Genomic DNA, 21,419 nt, shown 5'->3' on the forward strand with positions numbered 1-21,419 from the left:
AACAACGTATTCACTAACCAAACAAACTACAACCATCACCACCATCCATCTCCAGAACTTCTTCATCTTTCCCAACTGAGACTCTGTCCCCATTAAATAACAGCTCCCACTCCCCTCTGTCCACTGCCCCCCCATCCCTGCCAACCCCTATTCTACTTTCCATCTCTATGAATTTGACTACTGTGAGTGGAATCATACAGTATTAGTCCTTTTGTGTCTGGATTTTTCTTTTTTCTTCATAGCTAAATGGATTTTATTCTAGGAATTCAAGGATGGTTTAACATTTTTAAATCAATATAATTTATCATGTATTTTAAAAAAAAATTTATTGACATATAGTTGATTTACAGTGTTGTGTTAGTTTCAGATGTACAGCAAAGTGATTCATTTATATATATTTTTTTCTTTTTCAGATTATTTTCCCTTGTAGGTTATTACAAGATATTGAGTATATTTCCCTGTGCTATAGAGTAGGTCCTTGTTAGTTATCTATTTTAAATATATATTAGTGTGTATATTTTAATCCCAGACTCCTAATTTATCCTTCCCCCGCTTTGGTAAGCATAAATTTGTTTTCTATGTCTGTGAGTCTATTTCTGTTTTGTAAATAAGTTCATTTGTATCATTTTTTTTAGATTCCACATGTAAGCAAAATCATATGGTATTTGTCTTTCTCTGTCTGGGTTATTTCACTTAGTATGATAATCTCTAGGTCCATCCATGTTGCTGCAAATGGCATTAGTTCATTCTTTTTTGTTACTAATATTCCATTGTATATATGTACCACTTCTTTTTTTTTTTTGCAACACGCGTGCCTCTCACTGCTGTGGCCTCTCCTGTTGCGGAGCACAGGCTCCAGATGCGCAGGCTCAGCGGCCATGGCTCATGGGCCCAGCCGCTCTGCAGCATGTGGGATCTTCCCGGACCGGGACACGAACCCGTGTCCCCTGCCTCCACAGGCAGACTCTCAACCACTGTGCCACCAGGGAAGCCCCCCCACTTCTTCTTTATCCATTCACGTTGATGGACACTTAGGTTGCTTCCATGTCTTGGCTATTGTAAATAGTGCTGCTGTGAACACTGGGGTGCTTGTATCTTTTCAAATTATGTTTTTCTCCAGATATATGCCCAGGAGTGGAATTGCAGGATCATATGGTAGCTCTATTTTTAGTTTTTTAAGGAACCTCCATACGTGTTTTCCATAGCTGCACAAATTTACATTCCCACCAACAGTGTAGGAGGGTTCCCTTTTCTCCACACCCTCTCCAGCACTTGTTATTTGTAGACTTTCTGATGTTGGCCATTCTGACCAGTGTGAGGTGATACCTCAGTATAGTTTTGATTTGCATTTCTCTAATAATTAGCGACGTTGAGCATCTTTTCATGTGTGTGTCTGGCTTATTTTATTTAACATAATGTTCTCAAGTTTCATCCATGTTGTAGCCTGTGTCAGAATTTCCTTCCTTTCTAAGGCTCAATAATATTGCATTGAACATATAGACCACATTTCGTTTATCCTTTCATCTGTCAGTGGACACATGGGTTGCTTTTGGTTATTGTGAATAATGCTACTACAAACATGGGTGTATAACTATCTGTCTGGGTCCCTGCTTTCTCTTCTTTTGGGTACAGACCCAGAAGTGGAATTGCTGGGCCATATGGTAATTCATCTTCTGAGGAACCTTACCCATCTCTCTCAAAGGACTGGGAGAGCCTGCAAGGCAGGGGCCAGTGGCTTTCATCTGATAACCCCTCTTCATTATCATGACTTCTCTGGCCTGTCTGGGGTGTGGACTGGTGAGAATATGTATAAAATTGAGCAGCAGCAAGAGAACAATTTGCTGAGTCATTTCTGGGCACATTTTCACTTCACATTTCACAGTTCTACAACAGGTATGGACAACAACCCAAAAAGAAAAAAAGGGGGCTTCCCTGGCGGCGCAGTGGTTGAGAGTCTGCCTGCCAACGCAGGGGGATGCGGGTTCGATGCCCCGGTCCGGGAAGATCCCACATGCCGCGGAGTGGCTGGAGCCGTGGCCACTGAGCCTGCGCGTCCGGAGCCTGTGCTCCGCAACGGGACGAGGCCACAACAGTGAGAGGCCCCGCGTACCGCAAAAAAAAAAACAAAAAAAAAAAAAGACTATTGTGACGCAAGAGGAGGGACAGATGAGTCACAGGTGAGGAGAGCAGAGACAGAGACAGAGAGAAACAGGGAGGCCGGGGGAACTGCCCCAGCCGCGGGGGGGGGGGGGGGGGGGGGGGGGTGTATGTGTGTAAATAAACCTTTGAATACAGAAAAGCATTTTAAAAGACTCAGAATCCCATCACCCAAAAATGTTGACCAAAAATAAAATATATGCATATAGTAAAAAAAAAAAAAAGAAAGGAAAAAACCTACAAGATAAAATAAAAAGCAAACTTTTTTTCTCTGCCAAGCACCTCTGGTGTCTTTCTAGAAAATAGCATTTATGCATGCCAGTTTATTTACGTGTACTAATTTTTGTATTTGTATACAAATATTATCATACACATTGTTCTATACCACATTAGAAAGAGTTTTTTTGTTTGTTTCTTTTTAACCCAAAAGAGGAAAGAAAATAGCCAGAAAAGACCATAAAAAATTAATGACAGGAAAGGGCAGAGAGATCCATGAATACAAATGCTGTTCATAGGAATTCACTAAACTTTTTCTTAACCCAATTTTTTCCAAAACATCCCTTGAGCAATTAAAAGTGTCAGCATCTGTAGTTGGAGCTGAAGATGGTAAAGATGAAGATCGCCAGTAACTTCAAATTTCTCATTAACACGTTAGACGTAACAGCAGCATCAGAAATACTGTCTCATCAGTTACACAGGATGAGAAAAGAAAAACACTCATTCAGTGTGCTTGAACGGGCTGCTTGCCGTGGTTCCCTCTCTTTTCATCCCTGTCAATGAGAGGACAAAGTATTCTGGACCGTTTTAATCGTATCAGGATTGGCAACGTTTTCAGAAGAAAATCGTCATGTGTGCTTTCAATTTTTTTGTTTTGTTTTGTTTTGTTTTGCGGTACGTGGGCCTCTCACTGTTGTGGCCTCTCCTGTTGCGGAGCACAGGCTCCAGACGTGCAGGCTCAGCGGCCATGGCTCACGGGCCCAGCGGCTCTGCAGCATGTGGGATCTTCCTGGGCCGGGGCATGAACCCGTGTCCCCTGCATCGGCAGGCAGACTCTCAACCACTGCGCCACCAGGGAAGCCCCATGCTTTCAATTTTTAATCCTTGGAATCTCCCTACAAGAAGTAGCAAATATTTCAACAAGTTTCACCATGCTCCCCATGGCATCCTACTTTTTCACAGGGTAACTTCACAGATATGGAAGTCTTGCAATAGGAATGGAACTGCTTCTAGAAGAAAATCCTGTAGAAAGTTTACAGTTCAAGTTGCCAGGAGCTTTGCTTGAAGTGCCTCTCAGTGCTGTATTTTGAGACGGTCACTGCAGGTGAATGTATTAAATACTCTATACTTGTTCACGACTCTCCATGACCTTGCATTTTAAGGAGAAGAAATTCTTCTCGATCCTTGTCGAAAGTTCATAATTTTATCTACTTTTCTTCCTAGATCCACACATTCAGGATCATCTTTGTCTACCCCATTTATTTATTTATTTTGTAAAGACTCTGCTTTTTTTTTTTTTTTTTTTTTTTTTTGGGGCTGCGTTAGGTCTTCGTTGCTGTGCACAGGCTTTTTCTAGTTGCGGCGAGAATGGGCTACTCTTCATTGCGGCGCACAGGCTTCTCATTGCGGTGGCTTCTCTTTGTTGTGGAGCACAGGCTCTAGTCGTGCGGGTCTCAGTAGTTGTGGCACGCGGACTCAGTAGTTGTGACTCGCGAGCTCTATAGCGCAGGCTCAGTAGTTGTGGCGCACGGGCTTATTTGCTCTGTGGCATGTGGGATCTTCCCGGATCAGGGCTGGAACCCTTGTCCCCTGCATTGTCAGGTGGATTCTTAACCACTGCACCAGGGAAGTCCTGTCTACCCCCATTTAAAAAGCCAAAATATAATGAACAATTACATTTCATTCAACGATCATTTTACAGAGCGCTTGCTATGTGTTGATACTTGGCCCTTGGAAATATAAGGATGAACTGTCAGCCTCTGACCTCAAGGGGGCGCTCACCGCCCACTGAGTAGAAAAGCTGTTCACTTCGAGTTCCAATTCTCAGCAAATGGTATCTCTAAGTTGCTAAACCAAAACCCAGAAGAACTACAAATTCGATGAAGCGGGATGACATTATGCTAAGTGAAGCAAGCCAGAAGGACAAATGCTGTAGAATTCCACTTACATGAGGTACCCATCATAGTCAAGTTCACAGAGACAGAGGGTAGAATGGTGGGTGCCAGGGGCTGGGGGTGGGGAATGGGGAGTTGATGAATGGGGACAGAGTCTCAGTTTGGGAAGATAAGAAAGTTCTGGAGATGGATGGTGATGATGGTTGCACAACAATGTGAAAGTACTTAACTGCACTCAACTACACATTTTAAAACGGTTTAAATGGTAAATTTTGTTGTTTATTTTACCACAATAAAAAAAAATTGTTTTTAAGCCAAGAGTCCCCCTTGAAGCCTCTCTTTCATCCCAGATCTAATTCATCGTTAAGGCCTAGTAGCTCTACTTTCAAAATAGATCCTAAAGGTGACTACCTCTTACCATGGCCCCCGGCACTGTCCTGGGCTGCTTCCCACGTGGGCTCATATAAGGGCTCCCAGCCCCACCTGTAGCCTCTCTTCCACACGCAACGGTAGACGCCCTTCACAGCAGAAGTGACCTCACTCAACACTCCTACTTCCATGGCCTCTTTATTGTTCCCTGAGCTTCCCAAGAACATTCCCTCTGGAGCCATTGCCTCTGCTCTCTTTTCTGCCTGGTATCCTAACAGCCCAGATTTGCACCTGGCTCAGGCCCTTGCTTCTTTCACATCTGCACTCCCAGATCCCCTCCTCAGAGTGGCTGCTCTTTACCACCTCCTCTGACATAGCTCGTCCCCCTCAGCCTCCATCCTAGAGCCTTGCTTTATTTTCCTTCATACCAGAATTGCATTGTGTGTTGATTTGTTGGTGACCATATGTTCTCTGCGATGTCCCCTACATACGAACCTTCAAGTTGCAAACTTTCAAAGATGCGAATGAGGGACTTCCCTGGTGGTCCAGTGGTTAAGAATCCGCCTCCCAAGGCAGGGGACTCAGGTTCGATCCCTGGTCAGGGAACTAAGATCCCACATGCAGCACAGCAACTAAGCCTGCATGCCTCAACTACTGAGCCCGCGAGCTCTAGAGCCTGCGCATCACAGCTAGAGAGCCTGAGCGCTCTGGAGCCCACGAGCCACAACTAGAGAGAAGCCTATGCACTGCAACTAGAGAAGCCTGCATGCCGCAACTAAGACTAGGCGCAGACAAATAAATAAGTAAAATATGTTTTAAAAAAACAAAGATGCGAATGTGCATTTGCACATCCAATCATGTGAGTTGGTTCCCATGACTGGCATATACTGTCTCGTGCGTGCATCCTCTACAAGTGGCTGTGCTTTTGTGTACTTTACTGTACAGTCCTGTACAGAGTACAATAATACAGTATCTTTATTTCAAATCCAGGATGTCCAGAAGCAAGAGCAAAATCAGCAGTGATGTAGCCGGTACTACTGTACTTTTCAAGGTACTGTACTGTAAGATTAAAAACGTTTTCTTTATTTTTTTGTGTTTGTTTTTTATTTTTTATTTTTTTTTTTTTTGCGGTACACGGGCCTCTCACTGTTGTGGCTCCTCCCGTCGCGGAGCACAGGCTCCGGACGCGCAGGCTCAGCGGCCATGGCCCACGGGCCCAGCCGCTCCGCGGCATGTGGGATCCTCCCGGACCGGGGCATGAACCCGTGTCCCCTGCATCGGCAGGCGGACTCTCAACCACTGCGCCACCAGGGAAGCCCTGTTTTTTATGTATTATTTGTGTGAAAAGCATTATAAATCTATTACAGTACAGTACGATATAGCCGACTGTGTTAGTTGGGTACCTAGGCTAACTTTGTTGGACTTAGGAACAAATTGAACTTATGAATGCACTCTCGGAATGGAACTCAGTCATATGTAGGGGACTTACTGTAGTGCCTGACACATAGTAGGCACATTCAGTATATGATGGTTGTTTGAATGAATGAATCAGAGAGACTTTGTTGTTTTCTATGTATGAGGGCTGGGCTTTGAAGGAGCAGCCCATATCACAGGCGTGTAAGGTAAATAAGGGAGCTGGGGCTTTGTTTGACTCATGCCATCATCCCACTGTGAGTCCAGTGAGGCATATTGTGGTCCTAAGACAGGAGGTGAGGGACTTCCCTGGCGGTCCAGTGGTTAGGACTCTGTGCTTCCACTGCAGAGGGCACAGGTTCGATCCCTGTTTGGGAAACTAAGTATCCAGGTGTGGGCAAAAAATAAAAAATAAATTAAAAAAGCAAAACAAACAAAAACTAAGAGCACGAGGTGAATGGACTTGTATCTCTCTGGTCAAGGCCTCACTGAATTTTCACTCAAAGAGAAAGATAACTTTTTTTTTATGGAAGTATAGTTGATTTACAATATTGTCTTAGTTTCAGGTGTACAGTAAAGTCATTCAGTTATACATATATTTTTTCAGATTATTTTTGCATTGTAGGTTATTAAAGGATATTGAATATTGTTTCCTGTGCTATACAGTAAATCTTTGTTGCTTATTTATTTTATAAATAGTAGTGTGTATCTGTTAATCCCAAACTCCTAATTTATCCTTCCCCACTATTGGTTTTTGGATCTCTATTTTATTTATTTCCTCTCTGATATTTATTGTTTCCTTCCTTCTGCTCACTTTGGGTTTTGTTTGTTCTTCTTTTTCTAATTCTTTTAGGTGGTACGTTAGGTTGTTTATTTGGGATTTTTCTTGTTTCTTGAGGAAGGCCTGTATCACTATGAATTTCCCTCTTAGAACTGCTTTTGCTGAGTCCCATAGATTTTGTAGGGTTGTGTTTTCATTGTCGTTTGTCGTTTGTCTTGAGGTATTTTCTGATTTCCTCTTTGATTTCATCATTGACCCACTGAGAAAGATAACTTTTGAAGAAGACCCATACCCCCTTCAGCATTCTCAAATGGCATTCTACATTTTCTCCAAAAATGTATTCACATTTATGAAATTTATGCAAGCGCTAGGATTATGGATTTAAGGTTTCCCCTCATGCTCACCTCCTACAAGATTAGATTACCTGCCTGGCCAGCTTCAGAAAGCCATGAGAGATAAAAGGTTCTGGAGAGAAAATAGCTTGCTTCTTTTGAGGAATATTGAAGACACTTCCAAGAAGCATTTCAGAATAGAAAGGGAGTTGTGGTTGAGTGGCTTTTAAAGGGTAGAGATGAGCTGATCCATCTAGAACTGGCAGGCAAGTGGCTGCTAAGAGAAGGGCTCCACGGGGAGCTGTTTCTGGAGCTGGGGGGACAGGTGTAGGTGTAGACCGAGGGTCAAAAAACACTAAGCTTTTGATCAGAGGGAATGAAGGGTGCATTGCAGGTCAACATCACAGCTGGGAGGGTAAAGAAGAGCATGGGAACAACACCCATGAGGAGCAATTCCTGGGCCCACTCCACTGAGATCTAGAAAGAGTCTGAGAACTGCTCGAGGCATCAGTGCTCACAGCAAGGAGGACAGAAAAGGAGGGGCTTTATGCAGTCATTTAAAAAGAGATGAGGAGATAGTCCTCAGTGGATGACCTTGGAGGTCCTTTCCAACTAAGAATCTCTGAGAACCAGATGGGATAAAAAGCAGAAATAAGTAATAAGAAGGAAAGGAGGGAGTGAATGTTCAGTTTTGGAACCTTTACTGCGGGCCAGATACTTTGCAAGGTGTTTTGCACTTACATCTTATTGAACATTCATACTAACCTAATAGGTTGGTATTATTATGTCCGGTTGGCAGATGAGAAGACCAATGTTCAGTTTATGGAACGTGCCCCATGTCACACAGCTAGCCAGTGGAGCAAGCAGGACTCAAATCCAGGAGTGTATGATTCCCAAGGGACAGTCCAACTTTTGGTAAATGAGAGAGATATTGTGGAATACCTTGCAGTTAATGTTTTTTTGGTTTTTTTGTGGTACGCGGGCCTCTCACTGTTGTGGCCTCTCCCGTTGCGGAGAACAGGCTCCGGACGCACAGGCTCAGCAGCCATGGCTCACGGGCCCAGCCGCTCCGCGGCATGTAGGATCTTCCTGGACCGGAGCACGAACCCGTGTCCCCTGCATCGGCAGGCAGACTCTCAACCACTGCGCCACCAGGGAAGCCCTGTTATGGTTTTTTAGCCTTATTTTGAGCCTCTTTGAGGGCAGGAGTTTTTAACCACCAAGGGTCTCATGGATGGGCTGTTGGGGACATGAATCTCCTGAAATTATCTGCAAAATCTACTTTGCATGTGTATTTTTCTGGAGAGAAGAACCATAGTTCTTTGTTCAGTTCTTTAAATGTCTCTGCCCCCTCAAAAGATTTTAACCATTGTTCTAGGAAGTCCATGAACCCTTATGATAGCAAGAGGACAGAGAAAGACAAATACTGTATGATACTATAATGATGGATACATGTCATTATACTTTTGTGCAAACCCACAGAAAGTAAAACATCAAAAGTAAATCCTGGGACTTCCCTGGTGGCACAGTGGTTAAGAATCCGCCTGCCAATGCAGGGGACATAAATAAATAAACACAACATTTAAGAAAAAAAAAGTAAATCCTAAGGTAAATGATGGACTTTGGGTGATTATGATGTGTTTTTTTTTTAATTAAAATTTTTTTTTTTAATTTATTTTTGGCTGTGTTGGGTCTTCGTTGCTGCATGCAGGCTTTCTCTAGTTGTGGCGAGCAGGGGCTACTCTTTGGTTCTCATTGTGGTGGCTTCTCTTGTCACGGAGCACAGGCTCTAGGTGACAGGCTTCAGTAGTTGTAGCACACGGTCTCAGTAGTTGTGGCTCCTGGGCTCTAGAGCACAGGCTCGGTAGTTGTGGTCCACAGGCCTAGTTGCCCCACGCCATGTAGGATCTTCCCGGACCAGGGCTCGAACCTGCGTCTCTTGCCTTGGCAGGCAGATTCTTAACCACTGAGCCACAAGGGAAGTCATGATTATGATGTGTTAATGTAGGTTCATCCTTGGTAAAAATGCACCATTCTAGGGAGTGATGTTGATAATGGGGGAGGCTTTGCATGTGTGCGGGCAGAGGGTAGATAGGAAATCTTTGTACCTTTGTATCTTCCTCTCAATTTTGTTATAAACCTAAAACTGCTCTTTTTAAAAAAATGAAGTCTTTAAAAAGAAAAAGATTGAAAAAGAAATAAAACAGAAAAAGTATCCTATGAAAAATGTAGGAATCATCATTAGAAAAAGAGTAAATCGTACAAATGAACTTATTTACAAAACAGAAATAGTGTCACAGATGTAGAAAACAAACTTATGGTTACCCGGGGGGACAAGGGTGGGGGAGGGATACATTGGGAGATTGGGATGGACATATATACACAACTATATATAAAATAGATAATTAATAAGGACCTACTGTATAGCCAGGAAACTCTTCTCAATACTCTGTAATGACCTATATGGGAAAAGAATCTAAAAAAGAGTGGATATATGTATAACTGACTCACTTTGCTGTACAGCAGAAACTAACACAGCATTGTAAATCAACTATATTCCAATAAAAACTTTTAAAAAAAGAGAAAAAAGTTTCTGGAATGATGTCAATAAAAAATTTATATTTGTGAAAAGAAAAACAGTAAAACTGATAGTTGTTTCTAGTAGTTGTTTTTTGTTAGGTTTTGTATAATTCCGAGCAATCATGGGTGTGGTCCTGAAAAAAAAAGCCACAACTTTTTTTTAAAAAAATTTATTTATTTTTAACATCTTTATTGGAGTACAATTGCTTTACAATGGTGTGTTAGTTTCTGCTTTACAACAAAATGCCTCAGTTATACATACACATATGTTCCCATATCTCTTCCCTCTTGCGTCTCCCTCCCTCCCACCCTCCCTATCCCACCCCTCCAGGCGATCACAAAGCACCGAGCTGATCTCCCGGTGCCATAAGCCACAACTTTTTAAAGGCCATTTGGAATAACAACACCAATGAGAGTCTTTTTGAGTAGTGTCTTTATGCTTTTCAAAGTGCTTTCATTTGATTTTAACAGCCTGTAGGGTGACATAGCCTAAAACAGCTACAAAATTGCCACTGAAAATAGAGTGACTAGAAATGATAAAAGAAGAACTCTTTTACAACTTAGCATTCTATTTTAGTCACAATAAAACAAGAGAAAACTAGACATAGGGCATTGTTTTAAAATTCCTGCCTAGGTGGAAATAAAATTTTGAGAAATCAAGGTCCCTTGAAGAATGATTGGAAAGTATCAGAAAGATAATATCCTTACAAGGAAGTAAATGATAGGCATGTTATATATGTAAAGAATCAGAAGAAATATAATCATGGACTAGTATTTAAGGATGAGGGACTTCCCTGGTGGTCCAGTGGTTAAGGCTCCGAGCTTCCACTGCAGGGGGTGTGGAGGGTTTATTTATTTATTTATTTATTTATTTATTTTTGCCTGCGTTGGGTCTTCGTTGCTGCGCGCAGGCTTTCACTAGTTGCAGCGAGCGGGGGCTACTCTTTGTTGCAGTGTGCAGGCTTCTCATTGCAGTGGCTTCTCTTGTTGCAGAGCACGGGCTCTAGGCACATGGGCTCAGTAGTTGTGGCGCACGGGCTTAGTTGCTCCGTGGCATGTGGGATCCTCCCGGACCAGGGCTGGAACCCATGTCCCCTGCATTAGCAGGCGGATTCTTAACCGCTGCACCACCAGGAAAGTCCAGGGGTGTGGGTATGATCCCTGGTCGGGGAGCTAAGATCCCGCATGCTGCAGCAAGGCATAAAAAGAAAAGAAAAAAAAGAAAAGCTAAGGATCAGATGAGAACTGCATAATTTAAGTGGTGGTATGAGATATGAGAATGGGGACAAACCCAAAATCAAATACTACAGACACGTGGGCACGATACCGACCTAGTTATTGGTCCAAGTGGTGGGTTAGATTGCCCTGTGCACTGGCCAGGAGGGTGACTGACTCACAAACACACAAACTATGATGATGAGCTGGGATCTTCCCACCGCCCACGTAACCCATCAGTGTCAGGGACTGACCTTTCCCCTGGCCCCGGTTTAGCCCAAAGATACCTGAAGAGCGGTAGCTCTCCCCTCAGCCAAATACAGAAAAGTTTTAGAGAATGTAGGTCAGGTCCACCCTTCCTGTAATTCATCCTGGTTCTTTAGGACCTAAAGGGTCCTGCTCTTCGTGTGTGTGGAAGGGGGGAGGGGGCAGGACAGCACCCAACCTTCCTCCACTCAGGATTCAAAGGTATGTTCTCGTTGAAGTGTGCACAAAGATAGTTTTCTGTCCTCACTCTATTTCTTCCCTTCCTGGTGGGAATGTGATCTTTTCTCAAGAAAAACATGACAAATGATGCCCTGAAAGGTTAACATAGCAAGGAAATGGTTTATTTCTCTTGTAGATATTCTGCTTTGATCCCTGAACGGAGCTCAGGAGTTCCACTTGGTACCAGGAGGGAGCTGGGACCCCGTGGGGAGGACGGGGGTGGAAAGGATCCGGGCAGAGATTGAAGAGGAGAGACCTGAAACCAGGAAAAACCTTGTACGCCAATCAACGGCTGCCTCTACACCCCTGAAAGGTGATGTGATGGAAAAATACCAAACCGTTTCGGCCTTTTCTCTAGATTCCACTTGCTTGCCTGGGATCTGCTGATAGTAAGATCTCCTTCCCTTCCAGTGGAACCGGGCTCTCTCTTTCAGATGTGGCAGGGCTGGATGGAGGCTTATAAACATTTGCCTGGATATTCTCCTTGGTCTCGAGAGGCCCCTCCAGTTTGAAACCTTGGACCCTGGTTTAGCTGGCATAGGACCTCACCTGCATCCGTGCTCTGCACTGGCCCAGGCTGACCTAACTGCCCGTAGGTGTGGTGAGCCCCCCCCCGCTGGCCCTGGATTCCCCGAGTCCTCTTCAGGAGGGCCTGCCTGTGTCCACTGTCTCAGGCCCACAACTACATTGGCTCTGACTAGTTGCATTTCATTTTGAACCCAGGCCCCCCACCTAGTTTGGAAGATTGCTGGAAATAGCTTGCTTTCAAAGTGGAAAGTGGGAGAAATCAATACAGGAGTCTCTTAAAACCCAGCTGTAAGGATTTGGGGAATCAGAAAGTCAAGAGTGTAGAGAGGAAGGGATTAAGAACTTTTATAGGAGGCCTTCCCTGGTGGCGCAGTGGTTGAGAGTCCACCTGCTGCAGGGGACGCGGGTTCGTGCCCCGGTCCGGGAAGATCCTACATGTCGCAGAGTGGCTGGGCCCGTGAGCCATGGCCGCTGAGCCTGCGTGTCCGGAGCCTGTGCTCCGCAACGGGAGAGGCCACAACAGTGAGTAGGCCCGCGTACTGCAAAAAAAAAAAAAAAAAAAAAAAAAAGAACTTCTATAGGGACTTCCCTGGGGGTCCAGGGGTTAAGACTCCACTCTTCCACTGCATGGGGTATGGGTTCGATTCCTTGTTGGGGAACTAAGATCCCGCACACCACGTGGCCAAAACAAAGAAAAAGAAAATTTCTTGAACTGAATAAAAATGAAAATACAACATATCAACTTAAAAAAGTATTAAAAGAAAAAAAAACTTTTATAAACAGTGAAACTACTACTCCTTCCTTCAAAGAGGGGAGGGATAATAAATATCACAGAAAAGCCTGTGCCGTAGAGAGAATGGTGACTGATCCCAGCATGAGTTAATGAGACCTCGGAGAGGAGGGTGAAATATGGACTGGGTTAAAGAAGAAATAAGTGGGAGGGAAAGAGAATGTCAGTTTGGAAAGGGAAAGTTTAATGCTGGAAGTAGGTTTTTATTAAGCAATGTAGTATTTATGAATATTTTCTTTTCCTCTTAGGTAAGATAGGAAGGCCAGAGGCGGACTATTCCTGGTGGGGCACAGCTGGAAACTGTTAAGGATGACAGAGTATGTCAAAGAGGATTTGGAGGGAATTCCGCTGTGGTCCAGTGGTTAGAACTCTGTACTCTTGCTGCCGAAGGCCCGGGTTCAATCCCTGGTCTGGGAACTAAGATCCCACAAGCTGCGGGGAGTGGCCAAAAAAAAAAAAAAAAGAGAAAGGAGGATTTGGAAAGACTTATTTTAGGAATTAATTCAGTTATGTCTTTAATCAATAGCCTATTTTTATTTTTTTTTTATTTATTTATTTTTTTTGTGTGTGGTACGCGGGCCTCTCACTGTTGTGGCCTCTCCCATTGAGGAGCACAGGCTCCAGACGCGCAGGCTCAGCGGCCATGGCTCACGGGCCCAGCAGCTCTGCGGCATGTGGGATCTTCCCGGACCGGGGCACGAACCCGTGTCCCCTGCATTGGCAGGCGGACTCTCAACCACTGCGCCACCAGGGAAGCCCAATAGCCTATTTTTAGAGCAGTGTTAGATTTACAGAAAAATTGAGCAGAAAGTACAAAGAGTTCCCATATTACCTCCTGATACACACACACACGTGGTACATTTATTACAATTGATGAACCAATATCGATACATTATTAACTCAGATCCACAGTTTACATTATGGCTCATTTTTTTTGTTGCAATTGATGAACATATTAAATCTAAAAATAAAGCTGTTTTCATAGATGAGAGATTATTAACACATGTAGAGAATCAATGGTTCCTCTATAAATACTTTATATAATTCCAAAAAAAAAAAGTGGAATTTCCCTCTCGGGACAGCATATATGTCAAAAAACAAAAAATTTTCCTTCTGATGGCAGGACTCTTTGGTTCTGGAATGACTTTGAGCTCTTAAGAGCAGCATTTTTGGTACTAGGCAGAACAAAGGTGGTTAAATATTCTTAAGGCTCAGGATATAAAACCCCTTAAAAATTTTTTTTGGTACTTAATGCCGTTGAGCTGTAACCTTAAAAGTGTTAAAATAGTCAATTTGTGTTATATGTATTTTGCCACAATCAGAAGCCGTTTTAAAGGAAAATCACCCAGGAGAGCACAGCCACAAGAGATGTAACTCAATCAGCTGAGTGGGAAGCCAATTTCCAAGGCAGACGCCACCAAGTATGCATCCGGGAATGAGCAAAGATGAAGGCCTCAGATTGCTTGTAAGCAAGTCGCGCTTCTGAGCCAATAGCAACATTAGCTTTTGGGAAAGTGTTATGTTCGGTGTGGCTTTGGATCAGACCTAGACCACCTTCCTGGCAGGAAGGTGAAGTCTCCTGTCCTCAGATTTCTGACTTCTCTGAGGCCAGCCGTTACCGGTAAGGGGACCCGCAAGATTAGGTACCTGCTTAGGATTTAGGGAGACAGTGGGAAGGCAGGAGTTCTCCTGGGTGACCCTGGGGTCCGTTGGTGGAGTCTGTCCAAGATTCTGCCACCCCACTGTTGTTTAACTGAGCTGCAAGTGGCTGGGTGATCCGTATGCTGTTGGCGTTGATAAAGACGTCGTCTGGCTCCAAGAGTCTGCCTCTCCCCAGACACACTTGCGTGTAGATGGTGCCATTCCACCCCTCACTGCTGTATAATGAGTCGTCTCAAACGCAGAGCAGAACTTCATTCCCTAAAAGGCCAAGTCAAGGTGTTGAAACCTCAGTTCCTCATTCAGGGATCAGGTGGCTTGAAATTAACTGTCGCCTTCCCAGGGATTGGTTTCTCCTCAATGGGGTTTTTGTTTGTTTGGTTGGTTGGTTGGTTTTGGGAGTTTTATGGCCGCACAGAGCAGCTTGCAGGATCTTAGTTCCCTGACCAGGGATCGAACCCGGGCCATGGCAGTGAAAGCACAGAGTCCTACCCGCTGGACTGCCAGGAAATTCCCCTCAATGAGTTTTAATTTATAATTGACCCAAAGATATGAAAAAGTGCTAATGGCTGTCATTAAACTAAATGAGATGGTGCACATGTCAGGGCCTGGAATACTGCCTGGATCATAGCTGGTGCTCAGTAAATGTGTGCTTTCCCTTTACTGAATATGTAGCTTAGAAAATCAGACGACTTACACAATCTTTAAGCTAGTTCTATATTCTGGGCTCAGTTTGATCAGAGGGAAACTACTAACAAAATTGTTTATACAGTTGACCCTTGAACAACATGCGTTTGAATTGCCTGGGTCCACTTATCCATGGATTTTTTTTTTTTTTTTTTTTTTTTTGGCGGTACGCAGGCCTCTCACCGTTGCGGCCTCTCCCGTTGCGGAGCACAGGCTCCGGACAAGCAGGCCCAGCGGCCATGGCTCACAGGCCCAGCCGCTTCGCCGCATGTGGGATCTTCCCGGACTGGGGCACGAACCCGTGTCCCCTATATCAGCAGGCGGACTCCCAACCACTGTGCCACCAGGGAAGCCCGGATTTTTTTAATAGTAAATACTACAGTACTACACGATCCTGGTTGGTTGAATGTGCAGATGTGTAACCTCGGATACAGAGGAACCACATATATGGGGGCCCAACTATAAGTTATATGGGGATTTTTGATGCCCTAACACCCCAGTTGTTCAGGACTCAACTGTAATTGTGAACTTTGGTAGCAATTATAGGAAATTGCTTATATAGCAGTAGTTTATTGATTATAGGAAATACTCAGTAACAGTATAAAAGGTGTTAAACACTTTGTGTTCCCTGTGTTGGCACTCACTGTCAAGCTTTATGGAGTAACTGTATTGTGAACATTATTGCCGTCTTTTGAAGAGCCATGTGCAAAGCTGTTTTCCTTTGGGCAAACCTTAGCCTACCTGTGGGAGACCCTCAGCCTTCTGCTCTCACCTCTAATTATTCCATTGCTTTTTTTTTTTTAAACAAGGAATATTTACTGATATTTCAGTCAGTGAGAATTGAGAAAGTGACCTAATATCTTTTTTTTTAAGTTTTTTTTTTAATGTGGACCATGTTTTAAGTTTTTATTGAATTTGTTACAATATTGCTTCTATTTTATGTTTTGGTTTTTTGGCCACGAGGCATGTGGGATCTTAGCTCCCCAACCAAGGTTCAAACCCACACCCCCTGCATTAGAAGGCAAAGTCTTAACCACTGGACTGCCAGGGAAGTCCCTCCATTGCTTGTGAAGCATCTGTTCCCATGACCCCCAAGTCAGCATCCCTAGTCTTGATCAGTCATGAGATCCACTTGTATTCTAAGTGCTGGTTGCATGTTTCCACTTTGATATCCTGTCATTATCTCATTATCTGCTATGTTATTCTCCTGATAATCTAAGCTTGACACCACAGACTACCTTTGATTTCTTCATTTCCAGGTGCTTGAATCCCTGGGTCCTCCTTTAGCAGGGCTCTCTCTAGGTAGACCCTCAGGGCCAGAACTAGGTGAGGAAGCAAGGCGCCTAGGGTGAGGCAAACTGAGGTGGCACAACCGTTAAGGTGGCACAACTCTCCACGTAGCACAAGTGCAGGAACAGCCTTGAGAGTGGGTGCCTCCTTAAGCTCTGCATACTAGGGACCTCCCTTGCCTCATTTCTATAGACTGAATGTTTGTGTCCACCCCCCAACCAAAATTCATATGTTGAAGTCCTAACCCCCAGTGTGATGGTATTAGGAGGTGGGGCCTCTGAGAGGTTCTTAGGTCATGAGGGTGGAGCCCTCAATAATGGGATTAGTGCCCTTATGAAAGAGACCACAGAGCACTCCCTTGCCCCTTCTACCACGTGAGAACAAAAGACTGCCTATGAACCAGGAAGTGGGCCCTTACCAGACACTGAATCTGCCAGCACCTAGATCTTGTACTTCCCAGCCTCCAGAACTGTGAGAAATACATTTCCATAGTTTATAAGCCACCGGTCTGTGATATTTTTGTTATAACAGCCAGAGTAGACTAAGATACTCAGCCTAGTCCCACCCTGTTGACACTTCCGTCTCATCCCCACAGCCACATCCCAGCTCCCCGACCTGATGATTGCAATGGCTTTCTAATTTCCACTCTTTTCCTCTCCTTTCAGAACAAGTCTACTGTTGGCTTTCTTCCAGCATCACTCCTTGAGGCAGACCATTTGTGTTCTCAGAACACCATTACGCACTTATCACTCAGCATGGTGGATATTTCTTGACCTGTCTGCCCTCTCTTGAAGGTAAGGACTGTGACATTCATTGTGTGTCCCCCCAAAATACACTGGCACAGTCATTCATGACATGAGAGGTGGTGCAGCAAGGTGGTTGTGAAGGGAGTTCTGGATTCAAATTCTGACACTTCTCTTTTTACTAACCTGTGACTTTGGGCAAGTCATTTAACCTCTCTCACCTTCGGATTCTCCATCTATAAAATATGGTACCCAAACTACCCGCCCTTGTGGGACTCTTGGCAGGATTGGGTAAGACTGTTGCAGCGTTTGCCTCAATAAATGCTAGTGACCATAATTAGTCACTGAACATCTGCTGAACTAAACCAGCTCTACCCTACACATCACTGTCCAATTACTCTTCCTACGTTGTCACTTGTGTCATATCACTCTCGGATCAAAATCCTCCTGGTTGGATGAAATTCTAACCCCTTAGCTTTAGCAGGTATTGATTTACCTCGATTTTCAAAACACATCTATTATTGTGTAAATGTTTCTTTAAATACTACTTTCATAAAGCTTGCTTTGTAATTACTAGTTGGTCACAAGAAAATGATTCTATCAGAATCAACCTTATAGGGAACAATTCTGTGAACCTACCTTTAATCCGGCATTCTCAGTCCTGGCTGCATATTCAAATAGCCCAGGGAGCTTTTTAAAGCACTCCAACACCCAACCCCCAGAAATTCCAATCTAATTTTTCCAGGGTGTGGCTGGACATTGGGATTGAAAAAGCTCCCCAGGTGAGTCTATTGTGCAGCCAGTGTTGAGTGGCCCCCTGGCCCCCTCTGCTTTGTCACACTGGGTAGAGCCTTCATGCCAACTCACCTGCAACCACGCAGTTTTCAGGTTCTTGCTGTCAGCTGGCTGTTCCTGTTCCCAAATTTGCCTGGTATAAGCCCAAGTCACACGAGCTCCTACCCCAAAGGGTTTGTAAAGAGGCACCTTCTGATGCAAATAAGCCTTGTCTTCAAATCAGGCCACAAACACACCTTGACTCACCCTCATTCTTGATCCGGTTTATGGTCTACTGATAACATCCTGGATGGAAAACCAGTTTCTGACTTGCAGTGACCTATTCACCCCTTGGCTGGAGCTGGACTCTCATGTGCTCTGGGCTCCTCCCCTATCCCAGACTAGCAGGAATTGATTACTTCTTTGGCATTTAGTGCTTTGCCTCCTGATTTCTACCACGATAGGTCCTAGCCTTCGGAGCTTCTACAGCCTTTAGCTTTCCTCTTGCAGTGCTAACCCCATCCCAGCCCCCAATCCTGGACGCTGGTGCCTTTTGGGTGGCCGGTTTCCACTTACTTTTCTTATAGAGAACTAGGTGATAAGCCGAACCTTGAACAAGGAAAACATAAGTCTGGAACTGGTTAATCCGGAGAAAGTGGAAGAGGGTAGTTTGGAGGGTTATCCAACGCAGTTTACCTTTTTTGTGGATTTTAGGAACCGGAGGGTAATGCATAGGGAATTCTAGTAGACTGTCAACAACCACAATCCTTCCCACTTTTTTTTTTTTGGCCACATCTCCACAGCACGTGGGATCTTAATTCCCTGACCAGGGATTGAACCTGCACCCCCTGCATTGGAAGCATGGAGTCTTAACTACTGGACCGCCAGGGAAGACCCCTTCCCATCTTAATATCATGGTTTCTGCTCCTTATTTACTCCCTCATCTGGTTTTCCTTTTTCCCCTTTTATCACACACAGCACATGGAGTCCAGATAGGAAATCAGAATTATGTTTACAGTCAGAGCGAGAATAAGATTTCAGAATCAAATCAACCCATGTAGGGCTATGGAGAGGGAAATTTACAGGGGACAAGGGGTCAGTATTTATACAGGTCCTTCACAGAATGTTTGTATCACTAATCTGGAAGGACCTTGCTGTTTAATTAAAGCTCCTGCAATAGACTTGAGATTTGTCACTTTTTCCCTACTTGCTTTGGGTCACGCAGGACTAAGCTGAAAGTCCCATTTTAGAAGAGGAAGGTTCTGGATCTCACATCAGCTCACTTTGGGCACTTGCATCCCCTCTGCAGTTGTCAGTGGAGGGCATATATAGTTCACAAATCTACCTGGTAGAAGCTTCAAGGAGTTCTTACGCTCAAGACTTTAAAGGCAACTAAAATGTTCATCAGGAATAAGACATACACACTATGGGATGAGAACTGGGTACAATTTACTCTCTAGTTAGCTTAAATCATAGCCATAAGTAATATGAAGTAGTGTTTTTTTAATTTTATTTTTTATTTTTTGGCTGCGTTGGGTCTTTGTTGCTGCGTGAAGTCTTTCTCTAGTTGTGGCGAGCGGGGGCTACTCTCCATTGTGGTGCTCCGGCTTCTCATTGCGGTGGCTTCTCTTGTTGTGGAGCACGGGCTCTAGGAGCACGGGCTTCAGTAGCTGCAGCACGCGGGCTCAATAATTGCGGCACACAGGCCCTAGAGCTTGCGAGCTTCAGTAGTTACAGTCCATGGGCTCACTAGTTGTGGCTCGTGGGCTCTAGAGCGCAGGCTCAGTAGTTGTGGCACACGGGCTTAGTTGTTCTGCTGCATGTGGGATCTTTCTGGACCAGGGATCGAACCCGTTGTCCCCTGCATTGGCAGGCAGATTCTTAACCACTGCACCACCAGGGAAGTCCCCTGGAGTAGTGTTTTGATATTAATTTCTTCCCTACATCTTGGTGAAAGCTTAGACAAGTTTCTTTCTAGAGTCTCCTATTTTTTCATGGTTTATTTTATCATCAGCATCTCATACTGGTCCAAGAAAAAAGCCATTTCCTTACATTATGAACCTTATTGTTAATTCCAGAAAACTCACATTCATACTTGGCAATTGCTCGACTTTCAGACAATATTAAAACATTCTATCTGATTATTTAAAAAAAAAATCATCAGGCAAATCTACAAGAGAGGGTCTGAAGGATAACTGTATTGTCTGCCTCATTCACGAAAGAGACACTGGCTCCAAGTTGGAGGAGAGGAGCCTCTGAATGAACACCAGCTTTAACTTCATGCCAAATGTATCCCAATTAGCTAAATGAAGTGATCTGTTGGGTTGGGTCCTTTGGTATTCACTTTACATTGGATGATGGCTATCAGAATTCTCTTTTAACCTTTTCATCTCGACAGTGGCTAGTCAAGAAATCCAGTCATACCTTGAAACTGCTATTTTGTTATGGTACAGAGAAGTTTGTTTTCTTATTTTTATAATGCTATTTTTGTCTTTAAAATATGTGATTCAAAAAAATAAATTAAATGTTACAATAGCAAAAAATCATAAGGAAAAATTTTGATTACAGAAAATTGGGAAAATTATAATAAATAATTAAAATTAGCCATAATCCTCCCACTCAAATGTACCATTCTGGGGTATTTCTAGTTTTTCTTTCCCTTTTACTGTATATTGTTATGTACATGTGTATAAATGCATACATTAGGTGAAAATGATATACTATAAACTGCCTCAAAGTTATCATTAGAATGTACTTTTCCACGCCATTAAACATCCTCCCAAAACATGAATTGTAATGATGGTGTTTAATTACTGCATCTCACTGTAAAAAATATCATAGTTTAACTATTTCCCTATTGCTGAAACTTTAAACTGTTTTTAATTTTTGAATACAGTAAGTAAAATCCAATTGGCTATCCATAATCATAAATGTTTATGACATCCTCTACTTATTTCCTTAAGATAAATTTCCTAGAAATGGAATGACTGGTTACACATGTTTAAGGCTCTTGAAATTCACATGCAAGTGCTCTCCAGAAAAGGTGCACCAGTATATACTTCTGACCAGAAATATCTGAAAGTACTGTTTTCACAAGGACTGTCCCCCTGTAGTTTCAGCACTGAAAGTTCCACATTCCAGGAAACCCTCCACTGTACATGAGAAAGCATGGTTTTCGGCATGAGTGTGGAAGATTGGGGGAAAGTACAAAACTCGTTATAGTGGCGAAAACCTAGGGGCTAAAGGAAACACTCTTCTTAGTGTCAAATGGATATGGTGGATAGATTACCCACCTTGCATGGTCACTGACTGCTGATGTTGTCTACCATGATTTTCAGTTCCCATAACAGATCATCCACTGTTACATCACTGGGTGTGATACTACTTAGGTGTGCAACTTAAGGGCCTTATAATCTTTAACAGTCTGTCTTCACCTCTGCCTGTGGTTTAGCTCTTGTTCTGTATTTGTATTGAGAATTGGCTTGTACCGAATGCTAGTTTAAT

This window comes from Phocoena phocoena, chromosome 6 (assembly GCF_963924675.1).
Source record: "Phocoena phocoena chromosome 6, mPhoPho1.1, whole genome shotgun sequence".
NCBI classification, from domain to species: domain Eukaryota; kingdom Metazoa; phylum Chordata; class Mammalia; order Artiodactyla; family Phocoenidae; genus Phocoena; species Phocoena phocoena.